Here is a 12,957-nt window from a genome sequence, read left to right on the forward strand (position 1 = left end):
GCCATCCCTCCAACCCCCTTCAGTTGTTCTTTTTAAAAGCAAAGTATTTGTTTTTGTCAGGATCCAAATACGTGGATACACTTTAACAGGTTGGTAGACCTAAATACTTTTGCATTTTTAGAGGCTTTTCATCATCTCTTCCTCTTTTCCTCCCTTGCATCCCTCCATCCTCTCCTCCCTCCCTCCCTCTCTCCTAGGAAGAAGCCAGGTCAGTTCTGCAATTGCTCACCACTCTGGATTTGCTGAGAGCATCTCTCTGGGGTTCTGCCCTCCCACCCCTTCATCATCCATAAATGGAGTTCTCTGGACACTGTCATCTTCTGTAGTTTAGTTGGTTCTAGAGACTGGGTCACATCGAGGTTCTTTCTTCTACAAGCCCACTTTATAGATGTGCAGGCTCTTCATTTGGGGGCTTAGCATGTGCCCTCAGCATTACAGCTTCTGTTGCTCTGTCTTGCAAACTGGCGATACTCAAATTCCGCCGCTCTCTTTCATCGGCTGGAATATAGCAAGATAGAGAAATTGCCCTCATGATTTGCTTTCCAGGTGGTTCAGTTCATAATAGGACAGGGTGTAAATGCTCAGTTCTTTCCATATCTAAATTTACTGGCTTCAAAATAATGGGTTGATTCCCCAGCATCCTCCAAACTGTGGCCAATTAGCATCTTTGTTTTCACAGTCATATAATCATTACTTTACGGTTTAAACATATTTGATTACTTTAATCCATCACAAACAGCATCCCTCCTGGTGCTCAGGGTGTTCCATCTTTAATTTATTTATTTAATCCTCATCAGAGACAGCATGCGGTACAGGATGGGTCAGGTCTCAGCCTCTCTCAGCTTTATCCCGGGTAAGCTCAGCTGGAGCTTTCCCCCTGCTCCCCTCCCCCCTGCCACCGAGTCCTGCTCTTTGCCAGCAGGGTCTTTCCTCACCTCCACATCAGCGACCATTTCCCTAGCTTCATATGCCATCTGTCCAACCCAGAGAATGTTTGGCCAATGAATGAATGAATGAATGAATGAACGAACGAATGCGTGAATGAATGGAAGCATCATCTCCCGCAACAGTCTCATTCTATTCTCGTCTCCCCTTTGATCTCGAATGAGCATATTTCTTTATCTGCATCCGAAACGCATATTTATATGTCTTTGTGAGGGACAAAGGAAAAGCAGCCTCATCATTGTGATCTTATTCTCGCTTCTGCCTCCCAGACTCCACCCACATCTTTCTCCCTCCTCTTCCCCGCCCCCAGAGCAACAACAAAGAATGCAACCGGGTCAGTCCACCACGAGAGGGCGCGTTCACAGGCTTCAGCACTCCCTGCGCTTGCGCAACCTAAGGACTGATCTGTGAGTGGAGAGCTGGGAGCAGGAGGAGCGAGGCCTGCGCAGCGCCCACTTCCAGTACCACCAAGGGGCATGCGTGCTGGACCCGGCGGTCAGCCTAGTGACCCAGAAGGACACCCAAGACCACGAGCCTATCGCATGTGTCGTCCATTTCCCTGTCCAGAAAACGTACTTTCTTACAGGGAGAAGGAGGACTCATGTAGGGGTAGCTGGTTGGAAATAATGCTCACCTCCCCACCCTCCTTCACCCACCCATCGTCTGTCAACGCTCTGGTTTCCAAGGACATTTTCTATTCCACCATCAACCTCACAGGCATTTTGGGGACACCAGTCTGAAGAACTAGTACATCTTCCTGACCATCTTGTTTAATTTTTGTTCTGTCTTATTCTTGAAAAGGGGTTTCAGAGAGCCCAGGCTGGCTATGCAGCTAAGAATGACCTTGAATTCCTGATCCTCTCACCTATGGTGCTGCTGAGTGCTTAGGGCTTTGGGCAAGCTAGGCAAGCACTCTCTACCAGCTGAATTGAATCCCTTTTCCATAAGTGGACTTCAGGTCCCCAAGGGGTGACCATCCAAGAGCATTGAAACTGGGGTGCCAGGCTGTTCTTGGACAAATTTCTTATATTACAAGAGAGGCAGAGAAGGGGAGGGAGGCTGTTTCGGGTGCCTCAGCCATTGCCACTGAGATGCTTCCTCTAAAGTGGAGGTAAGAAAGAAAATAGAGGGCACAGTGCTTTGCAAATTGTAAAGCCCCGTAAAGAGTATGGGGTCGTTTACTTTTTATAACGGATAGTGCAGAGCAACAGCTGGCCAGAGCAGCCCATCAGCAGGGTTTGAGAACTGGAAGCGGTCAGCTTTATCTATTTAATTATTTGGGTTTTTTTTTGGGGGGGGGGAGTGCTAATTTTAAGACATGGTTTCTCTGTGTACCCCTGGCTGTCCTGGAACTCGCTCTAAAGACCAGGATGGCCTCAAACTCCACCTGCCTCTGCCTGAGATTAAAAGCAAGTGCCACCACCACCTGGCTGTATGCACATAATTTTAAAAAAATAAAATAGTTTTAAAAGGATAAGGAAGATAAGAGACAAAATTGCTGGCATCTTTATTAATGAATTGTTTACAGAGAAAATATAAAAGATCCTAGATTCTTCAGGCAGATGTGTGTGTGTGTGTGTGTGTGTGTGTGTGTGTGTGTGTGTGTGTTTGCCTTGGCTTGCTCCTGTGGAGGCCAGGTGTATTTCAGGTACCTTCCACTATCACCACTTTATATTTTGAGACATGATCACTCACTAAACATAAAGTTTGCTGTTATGATTAGATGGCTAGCTAGCAAGGCCCCTGGAATCTGCCTGTCTCTGCCCTGAGCATGCCACCACACCTGGCTTGCACAGGAGCACTGGGGATCCAGTCCCAGACAAGACCTCTTGCTTGCAAGTCCCTTACCCCTGAGCCGCCGTCTTCCCAGCCTCCATTTTACTGGAGTTATTATGGGGCCTTGGCTAGGCTGCTAGGCAAAGATCAGCATCCAAATGCAAATGAAACAGAAAAATTCAGTGTTTCTACACAATACAATCACTTGCTAGGAATTTTAAGCTTTTAGCTGGGTGGTGGTAACACATGACTTTAATCCTAGCTTGAGGCCAACCTGTTCTACAGAGCTAATTCCAGGACAGCTAAGGCTACACAGGGAAACCCTGTCTCAAAAAACAAACAAAACCAACCAAACAAACAACCACAACAAAAATAAAAATATGTAAATGTTACAAGATTTTTGTTGTTGTTCTGAGACAGAGTTTCTCTGTGTAACCCTGGCTGTTCTGGAACTCACTACATAGGCCAGGCCGGCCTCAAACTCACAGAGGTCCACCTACCTCTACCTCCTGAGTGCTGGAACGAAAGGTGTGGGCCACTACATCCAGCTTATATTTATGAATGAAGCACTATACTTTAGTCTCAAAGAAAGAAATGAGAGATATAGAAGGGATCGTTTTAAGCTTGAGAATTCTCAGTCATGCTCAAAGACCATCCTCTCCACATTTATCAGTTGATTCCATGCATGCACAATAAAGATCTCAAAAGAAGCTTCTAACTGATTCTAAACATCATACAGCACAGCAAAGGGCCAAGAAAGTGGTGGACCATTCTGAAGAAGAAAGAGGGCCTGCCCCCAAAGAGACACCAAGACTTTCTTTGAAAGTGATAGTAATTAAAACAATGTGGTATTGGTGCCGGGCCGGACAAAGAGATCAATAGAACAAAGTGCCTAGAAATGGAGCCAAGTGTATGTGGGGATTTGATTTATGATGGGGGTGGCACAGCAACTCGGTGAGAGAGAGCAGTCTATTCAATAAAAAGTGTCGGGACAATTGGCTTTTCATACGAAACCTCTTTACTCCATCCATAAATATTAATTCCAGATGGATTAAAGATCTCAAAGTGAAAAACAGAACTTTAAAACAATTAGGAAATGTAGGCAATCTGAGAGTAGGAAAGCAGTTCTTACATAAGAGACACAATTCAGAAAAGATTGACTTTTATTATATTACTGCTCCCCCAAAGCCTCTATTATAAAATTGCCATTATGAACGAAGTAGAAAGACAAGGAACAGCCTGGGTGGCAATGTTGGGGACACATAAAACAGATAAAGGGTTAGTATTCAGATTATAGAAAGACTTCCCAGAAATCAGCCTTCTTGATGCCGAAGTGGAAGAGTCGGGAATTCTAAGCTAGCCTTGGCTACACAGTGATGCCCAGTCTCAAAACACAGGGGTTAGGGATGAAGTTCAGTGGTAGAATGCTTGCCTGGCATATGCCAAGTGAATCCCCAGCACTAAAATTAATTTTTTTCTTTTTATTTTCTTTCTTTCTTTCTTTCTTTTTTTTTTTTTTTTTTTTTTTTTTTTTTTTTTTTTGCTTCAAGACAAGGTTTCTCTGTGTAGTCTTGGCTGTCCTGGAACTCACTCTATAGCCTGGGCTGGCCTTGAATTCACAGAGATTTACCTGGCTCTGCCTCCCAAGTACTGGAATTAAAGGGGTGCACCAACAACAACCACTACCACCACCACCCAGCTTAAAAATAATTTTTTAAACAACAGACCAGGGCTAGGCATGGTGGCATACACCTTTAGTCTCAGTGCTCCAGATCCTTTGACTTTGAGGCCAGCCTAGTCTACATGTGAGTTTGAGGCCAGCCAGAGATACACAGACAGCAAGACCCTATCTTTATTTAAAGAAAACAAAAAACAAAAAACCGACGTATCGAGTGCATTCTAAATGGGATCATTTCTCTTTTCCATCACAGAACACTGAACTGAGTCAGGCTGTCAGGCTTTGGGGACGGATGGTCCTTCGCTAGTCCCATCCATGAACTACGATTGGTCAAAATACAGCAACGATTTGTTTCTCTGGCCAATGATTGGTTTGAGTATGGACATGGGTAGACTTCTGGTCACCAAGCATGAAAGGAAGATTATTTAATGGGAGTGGCTCTGGGAGAGACTCTAAGATGAAAAGCATCTATTACTGTCTTCTTCCTCTGGATATCTCCACATTCTTGCTTGTATGAAATATCTGGAGTTGAGGCAGCCATCTTGGAACCACTCAGGGATGGGGCAGTTTAAGAGCCAAGCTAACATCTTAAGTGTTAGCAGATGAGTGACATCTACCCTCCTGAAAGATGAGTCTCTGAACTAACTAGGATTTAGGATTTCTTTCCTTCCTTTTCCTTTTTTTTTTTTTTTTTTTTTTTTTTTTTAGGCAGGGTCTCACTACGTAGCTCTAGCTGCCTGGAACTCACTATGTAGACCAGGCTGGCCTTGAACTCAGAGATCCTCCTGTCTCTGCCTCCCAAGAGCTGGGATTAAGTGCATGCTCCGCCACTTTTGGCTTCAACTCTAGAATTTCTTGAAGATAATCACTTTTGCTCATCCACCCCCCCACCCCCCCACCCCCCCCACCCCCCCCCCCCCCCCACCCCCCGCATGTATGAGTTTGTATGTGTATAGACCAGAGGTTGATCTTGGGTTTTCTTCCTCAGGAGTCATACCTCTTGCCCACCCCTACCTCTCTCTCTCTCTCTCTCTCTCTCTCTCTCTCTCTCTCTCTCTCTCAGATGTTTACTTTATTTCACATGGATAAATGTTTTGCCTCATGCCTCGTGCCCACAGAGTTCAGAAGAGAAGTCTTTGAAACTTGGAGTTACAGATGGTTGTGAGCCACTATGTGGGTGCTGAAAATTGAACCCATGTCCTCTGGAAGAGAAAGAAGTGCTGTTAACCATCTCTCCAGCCATCATTCATGCCATTTTTTGAGACAGAGTCTCTCTCACTGGCACCTGGCTAGCTGATGAGCCACTGGGGTCTGCCTCCTTCCACCTCTGCAGCAGTAGGGTTAAAACTGTGTGCCTCCTAGCCAGGCCGTGGTGGTGGCGGCACACGCCTGTAATCCCAGCACTCGGGATTACAAAAAAAAAAGTGTGCCACCACTCCAGCTTTTGACAAGGGTGCCCCTCCATGAGGCTCTTTATAGTGTTCAACAAAAGCAACTAAAGGATAGCTAAGGTCACAGACTGAAGTGATTTATCGAGAGGAAACCCAGATGAACAACGAGCTCAGTAAACGTGCTTTACCTGAGTCAGGTCACGCACATTAAGGTGAGCTATGTCCCATCCAGCAGAGTAGCAAAAGCAAGAAGCCCCAGGTGCAAATGTAACCCTCTGGTAAAGCACCTACCCAGCATGCATAAGACCCTTGTTTTCATGCCCTACACTGCCAACCCCCCCAAAAAAACCCCCCCAAAAAAAACAAACAAGAGAGGAAAAAAAAACAACAGGTAAAAAGCCCAAGAGAGGCTGGCTCAGCCAATAAAGTGCTTCCCTTGCGATTGTGAAGACCTGAGTTCAATCCCCAGAACTTCTAGTTTTCAAAAAGTGGGGGAGGGGCATGGTGGCACATGCTAGTAATCCAAACTGGGGAGGTGGAGACAGGAGGATCCTGGGGTTCACTGACCAGTTAGTCTAGCCTAACCGATGAGCTACAGGTCAATAAAAGACCCTATCTCAAAAGAAATGGATAGTCTTGGTGGGGATGACACCATATAAGTACACATATCCATCATATAAACCACAAATACACAAATAAAAGAAAGTGCAAGCTGGGCAGTGGTGGCTCACACCTTTAATCTCAGTACTTGGGAGGCAGAGGCAGGCAGATCTCTGTAAATTCAAGGCCAGTCTGGGTTACAGAGTGAGTTCCAGGGCAGGCTTCAAAGCTACAGAGAGAAACCCTTTCTCAAAAAACAAAACAAAACAAAAAAAATGTGTAGAAGCTGGGCATAGTAACACACCCCTTTAATCCCAGCCTAGGAGGCAAGTGTAGGCAGAGCACTTTCGAGTTTTTGCCCAATGTAGTATAGATAGTGAGTTCCTGGTGAGTCAGGGGCTACATAGTAAGACCTTGCCTCAAAAAGGGGAGGGGTCAGCAAATGTCGGCAAGATGTGGTCTTGTACAGTTGCTGGCGGTGGGAGGAAGAATGGGGATTCATCAGCTATAGAGAACATCTTGGCAGTGACAGCCAAGCTCGAAGTTCAACCACCCTAGCAAAAGACCTGACTTTCTGTGTCTAGGTAACATCCTGAATGGTTCCAGATAAAATCCCCGGATGTGTCATTGCAACCCTGCTTAGGACAGCAAAAAACAGATGCCACCCAAACTCTGTCAGTAGGTGAACTGGCAAGATCTACATTGTGACTTAGTCCCATGATAAAATGACAAACAGAAATTAAAATGTACAAACCACGGACATAAAGGGATCCACTGTCAAAAATCTCTGGGAGGCGGGGCAAGGTACAAATACAGCGTTTACTATTGTTACATTGGTTGTAAAGACTCAGAAAGCACTACTGTTCCATGAATATGGAAATGCATGGGAAAGAGGGGAGATTATGGGCTGGCACTTGCTACAATGTATGTAAACCAGGCAAAATAAACCAGGCACAAAAGGACAGATTCTGTATGATGCTTACATAACGTACCTAGAGGAGTCAAGTTCACACAGATACAAGTGGTTGCCAGGGACAGCAGGGGGAGGAAGTTAGGGAGTTACTGTGCTTGGAGACAGAGTTTCCATCCGAGAAGATGGAAAACACCTTTGCGGTTTGGTTTGGGCTTTGTTCTTTTATATTTTTCCTTCCTTTCTTTTTCTTTCTTTCTTTCTTTCTTTTTTTTTGACAGGGTCTCTCACTAGCCCCCAGTAGGCTAGGCTAGCTGGCTTCTTCTATGTTTTTTTTTTTTAATTTCTAAAATTTAATTAATTAGTTTATTATTTTTTTCCCCGAGACAAGGTTTCATTGTGTAGCTTTGGAGCATGTCCTGGAACTTGCTCTATAGCCTAGGCTGGCCTCGAACTCAGAGATCTGCCTGCCTCTGCCTCCTGAGTGCTGGGATTAAAGGCGTGCGCCATCACAGTCCAGCCAGGCCAGCTGGCTTCTAAACCCTGAGGGTTCTTCCCTCTCTACCTCCCCAGCTCTGGGATGACCAGCAGGGGCCACCACAGCTGGCATGGTTTTCACTTGGGCTCTGGGGATGGACTTCAAGCCCTGCACAAGTACTTTATTTGGGAGTCATCTCCCCAGCCTCCCAAATTAGTATCATTCATAGGGACAAACCCGAAGCAAAGTGACCCAATATAAGCATTTGTCAATTCTGCTTTGATGCCATTTTCTGAACTTCCCTTGTCTTCTAAGACAATTTTCAAACTAAAAGGAAGAAGAAGGAGAAGGAGAAGGAGACTACTAGAAAATAGAGTTCTGTGAAAGAGAATTATAACAAAGTAACAAGATTGCTTACATGTTTCCACTCTCTGCCCCCTCCTCCCCAGGCTACTTGAAGAGCAGGGGCTAAGGTGGAGGAGCAAAAGGTGGCATTCTGGAGACTGAACGTGTGCCAGGCCCCATGCGAGCCCAGCAGAGCCTGGTGGAGCCAGTCAGGCGGGAGTTGGGGGAGCAAAGGCCTATGGGAGAAGAGGACTCTGAAAGTTGTTTCTTCTTTGCACATGGTCCAGAAAGCAGACAGAAAAATAGTAGCCATCAAAACACAGAAATGTGAGTTCTTAGCAGTCGAAGCAAGCAATAGAAACTCCTTGGATTTGCTGGTGACAAAATATGTTGCCTAATCTTTCTTGTTGCTTCTTTTTTTCCCCCTTGACCTCTCTGCATGTCTCTAGAGCTCCATGGCTACAACTACGACGTTGCAAAATACATATTTACAGGCTCCTCTAAGCCCAGCTAAATATAGGCTTTCCTTTAAAGCAACTGAGGATTTGGAGAAATCTTTGCTGTGTCCCACCCCTTCCCCCAGCCCCCAACACACCACACACACACACACACACACACACACACACACACACACACTGATGCCTTCAAGAAGCATGTGAACTTTCCAAGGAGTGCCAGAGTACAGTGTGAGCCTGATGGGAAGAAAGCCAGCAGCAAAAAAAAAAAAAAAAAAAAAAAAAAAAGAAAGAAAGAAAAAACCACCAGGCAGCAGCAATCTCCCAGCTGTGGGAAGAAGGACCCCTCAGTTCCTCTCCCTACAGCGGCAATGAGAGACTGAGAGACTTGAGGCACACTAAGAGACAGGAATAAAAGACCCCTTGAGAAGTTTAGAAGGGAGGTCATCTTAAAAAAAAAAAAAAACCTTGGGGCAGGGGATGTAGCTAAGCGATAGAACACTTACCTGGCACGCTTGGGGTCCTGGGTTCACTCATCACCACAGCAAAAAGAAATGATTCAGAAAGATTTGGAGGAGCCATGGACAGAAATGCTTACATACCAGAATTTCACCTAACGGACCTTGAAAAGAAAGCAGAGGCCCAATGTCTCATGGAAACAGACTCCGAGCTGCAGACGCCAGTGGGTGCTCATTCTCAGCCACACACCTGCCCACACTCTTGCAGGCGCAGCCCCCATACATGCTCCAATACACGTGCAGCTGGAGACCCACACTCGGAGTGCCTCTGTGCTTTCCACATTCAGGACCTAGTCAGTGCCTTCAACAACTCCTTGAGGTGGGTATATTGTCTCCGGCTTACAGATGAAGACATTTGGCAAAGTCCTTGAGCTTGGAAGTGGCAGCTTGGGAGTCCTAACAAAAATGGCCCAACTTCAAAGCCCTGTTTTATTCTGTGCTACATAGGAAGGAGGAGACAACCAAGGTCCATGGTCAGAAGATTTCAGACATTCAAGTTGAGCTTATTAGCAACTGTGGAATCCAAAATGACTACCCCAAGGCCATCTAGCAAATGGGAGTTGCCAGGGCTCAACTGAGGCCTGCAGAGGCCTAGTTGGGTCTCTAAAACTGTGAACCACTGCTCAGTCCTCCTGCCCCCTGTGACTAGGTTATCCAAAGGTCTCTAACCCTCTCAGGCACAACCATGCTAGAGTTGAGCTCTCCTATTTGGAAGTGTGGGAACACAAGCATACCCTCCTTGGATTTCACAACTAGCTCAAAGCCCTGGCCAACCACATAGAGGAATTGGGGTAAGCGTTATGGACCAGGCAAAAGAGCAGCTTCTTTTCTGATGACAGTGGTTAGGAAAAAACAAAAACAAAACTACTTTCAGAAGTTGTCTCAAAGGCCCAGGGCTGGGAAGAGCAGCCAGCCTTGGCACCCAGCCCACACCTGAGCCCAGGGTGCTGAAGGTTGGGAACTTATCCTGAATCCTGGCTCACCTGTGGGAACCACTCCATCCCCCACCCCCAGACAGGGCAAAGGAATGGAGGGACCATCCATTCCAAGACCACCCACCAGGTACAGTGGTCATGACATCCAAGTTTCCTCCACATGGGCCCTGGGGAGAGCTGAAGTTTTAAATTATCCTGGGATGACCACCATGGCCTGAGGGATGAAAGTTCAGCTCAGACTGGGGGATGGGGGGAGGGGACAGGATGGAGGAGGTGACACCTCATGCTCCACCCATCTCATAGGCAGATTGTTTGGTGCCTGACTCCAAGGAAAGAGTGATGGTAACATAATTCTCACTCACTCCCTTAAAGCTCCTTCCGAAATTCCAGCTTGGGTATTGTTGCTCCGCCATATAGACTCAGGAAATAATAATCTCTACTTACTAGCCTCAGCCACCCAAAGATACTCCTTGCTCACTTTCTCACATCCCAAAGCCCTTGAAGGGGTCTATCTCTGAGAAATCACAGGACAAGGGAGACCTAAGGGTGCCTATAAAGTCCAATTCATCTTAATTTTCTGCCAAGGATGTTGGGGGGAGGGGTCAACAGCTGGTTCTCAATCCCTCCTCCCACCTGGCCCCAAGTGTGGGCACAGACCCCTTGGCTGGGACCAGTTAAAATGACTCACCACTAAGGGTGTGGGAGATTCTGGGCAGAACACCCAGGGACCTGCACCCTCCCCCAATCCACACAGGAGCTGTAAGGACACTCTGCTCAAACTCCCAGCTAGCAAATGGGTGAGCAGCAGGGCATTGCCCAACTATCACAGTGGGAGCTGGAGATGTAGCTCAGTTGGTAGATGCTTGCCTAGCATGCAGGAGAGCCTGGGTTAGAGCCTCAGGAGAGCAATCCCTCAAGCCTGTAATTCCAGCACTCAGGAGGTGGAGGCAGTTGGGATCAGAATCAGGGTCATCCTTGGCTACAATGGCTAGTTCAAATCCAGCACGGGATACTTCAGATTCCCACAAACAAAACCACCAACTAACTGCCATAGTAGGGGAAGGGTGGGGGAGAGGTTCAAATCCCAGACTTAAACTTGGGAACAAGTCCTAAAGCTTGTTCAGGAAAGGGGATTCCTAAGAAGGGTCAGGGGGTGAGGAGGCACCTGGATGGCTTCTTTACCCTGCACAGATCCCCCAAGTGCAGAACTGGGGAGGGGTAAGTCTCTTGCCTGCTGTGCAAAAATGAAGGGGCATCTGAAAGCCTGAGGTCCGGCTCCAGATAAGAGCCAAAATCTTCCTTCTCCTGGCACACTACTGGAGGGAGCCAGTCCAGTGCTTCTTGGCTCCTCCCCATCCCAATCTTCAGGGTTCCCAGGCGGTTTCCCCACGTCCCATCCCCCACGCACCGAGCTCTTTTGCACGTGCTATGGGTTAGTGTCCCACAAAACCCACACACCGAGAATGGAAGGGTAGGAGGGCTCCCTCCACCAGCTCGGCCAGGCCAACCGGAGAGAGTGGGAGAAGGGGAAGAAGGGGAAGAGGATGGAGGGGAAGAGGGCGGGGGAGGAGGCCGAGGCCGCAGGAAGGCCTGAGATGCAGGAAGCAGCTGGGGAGGAGGGTGGGGGGGAGGCTTTGTGCCTGAGTTGTTCTCTGGGTCCTAGTGTCCTCTCTGTTCTTCCCTTCCTGGGATCTACAGACTGGATCAACACAATTAGACCTGACTGTTGGAGGGATCCTCACTGCCAGGTTCCAGGCAATTGAGGAGGGATAAAGGGCAACACCAGGCCCCTTGCTGTGTGTGTGAGGAATGGAGGCACTCTAAAGCATCTGAGTTTTCAAGAAGGGATTTGTAGCACACACACACACACACACACACTCACACTCACACACCTTTTTGATTGTTTTGTTGTTGTTTTGAGACAGGATTTCTCTGTGTTACAGCTCTGGTTGTCCTGGATCTCGCTCTCTAGACCAGACTGGGCTCGAACTCACAGAGATGCTCCTGCCTTTGCCTACTGATTGCTAGGATTAATGCACCATCACTGCCTGGCTCCTGTTCTCTCTCTCTCTCTCTCTCTCTCTCTCTCTCTCTCTCTCACACACACACACACACACACACACACACACACACACACACACACTTGCACACAGTGACCAGAATCCTTTAAATCCGAGACCCAAGCTAGAACTGTCAATAGGGAAACTTTGGCCTTAGGCCTCTAGAATCATTTCTTCCAACTTCCCCCAACACCCTCCCAAGCCTTCCTGTTTTGAGAGATAGGAGTTCTCCGGCGGGTTATGAAGGCCAGGATTCACAACCCTCCCGAAGCCTGGAAAAAGAGTGGGCAGTAAGGTGATGAACATCATCTTAAAACTTCCAAAGGCAAAAGGCAGCTTTGGAATTCTCCTGCCACTTGGGTGATGTGCCCCCCACCCTCCATTCTTTTCTTCACTTCTCCTCAGCACCGCAAGTATTGCTGGGCCAAAGTTTTACATCCTGGAAGGATGAAAAAACTCCCTGGGGGAGGGGGGGTGCGGCGGTTGTTAAAATGCAGACTCCCGGGTCCTGCCTCTGAGATCCCCTGCCCCAAGTGTGGAAGGCGCTAGATACCTGTGCTTTGGCCGAGCACCCCACAGTTTTGGTGCTGATAGCCCTAAACACTCTAGGGACCTTTAAGGGAATGAATGATTCAGGGTCCCTCCTCACAGAACCCCTTCACAAAGTGGGGACGCCGGGAGACGGCTGCGCCCGGATGGTTCCCCGCCCCCAGGGTTAAATGAGGGGACGCCTATGCGGGTTGTGAAAAGCCGCCGGCTTTGGGGTGGGAGGGCTGAGGAAGACTAGCCGAGGTCCGAGGAGCTGCGGAAGGCTGTCCGCCAACTCTGAGTAGGAGAGGCGAGACGACCGAGTGGAGAAGGGAAGG

General features: G+C 47.6%; 1 long non-coding RNA gene across 2 annotated transcripts; it reads right to left on the minus strand.

Annotated features, from left to right (window-relative positions):
• Nucleotides 1-11,636, minus strand: LOC118589668. 2 transcript variants are annotated; one of them, XR_004945684.1, is made up of 3 exons: nt 11,490-11,636; nt 9,085-9,200; nt 1-498 (listed from the first exon to the last, which is right to left on the minus strand). It is a non-coding gene; the product is annotated as an uncharacterized LOC118589668 (long non-coding RNA). The 2 variants fall into 2 exon arrangements; XR_004945685.1 differs by having other exon boundaries at nt 11,440-11,636.
• Between the last annotated feature and the right edge of the window lie 1,321 nt (nt 11,637-12,957).

The sequence above is a fragment of the Onychomys torridus genome, chromosome 8, assembly GCF_903995425.1.
Source record: "Onychomys torridus chromosome 8, mOncTor1.1, whole genome shotgun sequence".
NCBI lineage: Eukaryota > Metazoa > Chordata > Mammalia > Rodentia > Cricetidae > Onychomys > Onychomys torridus.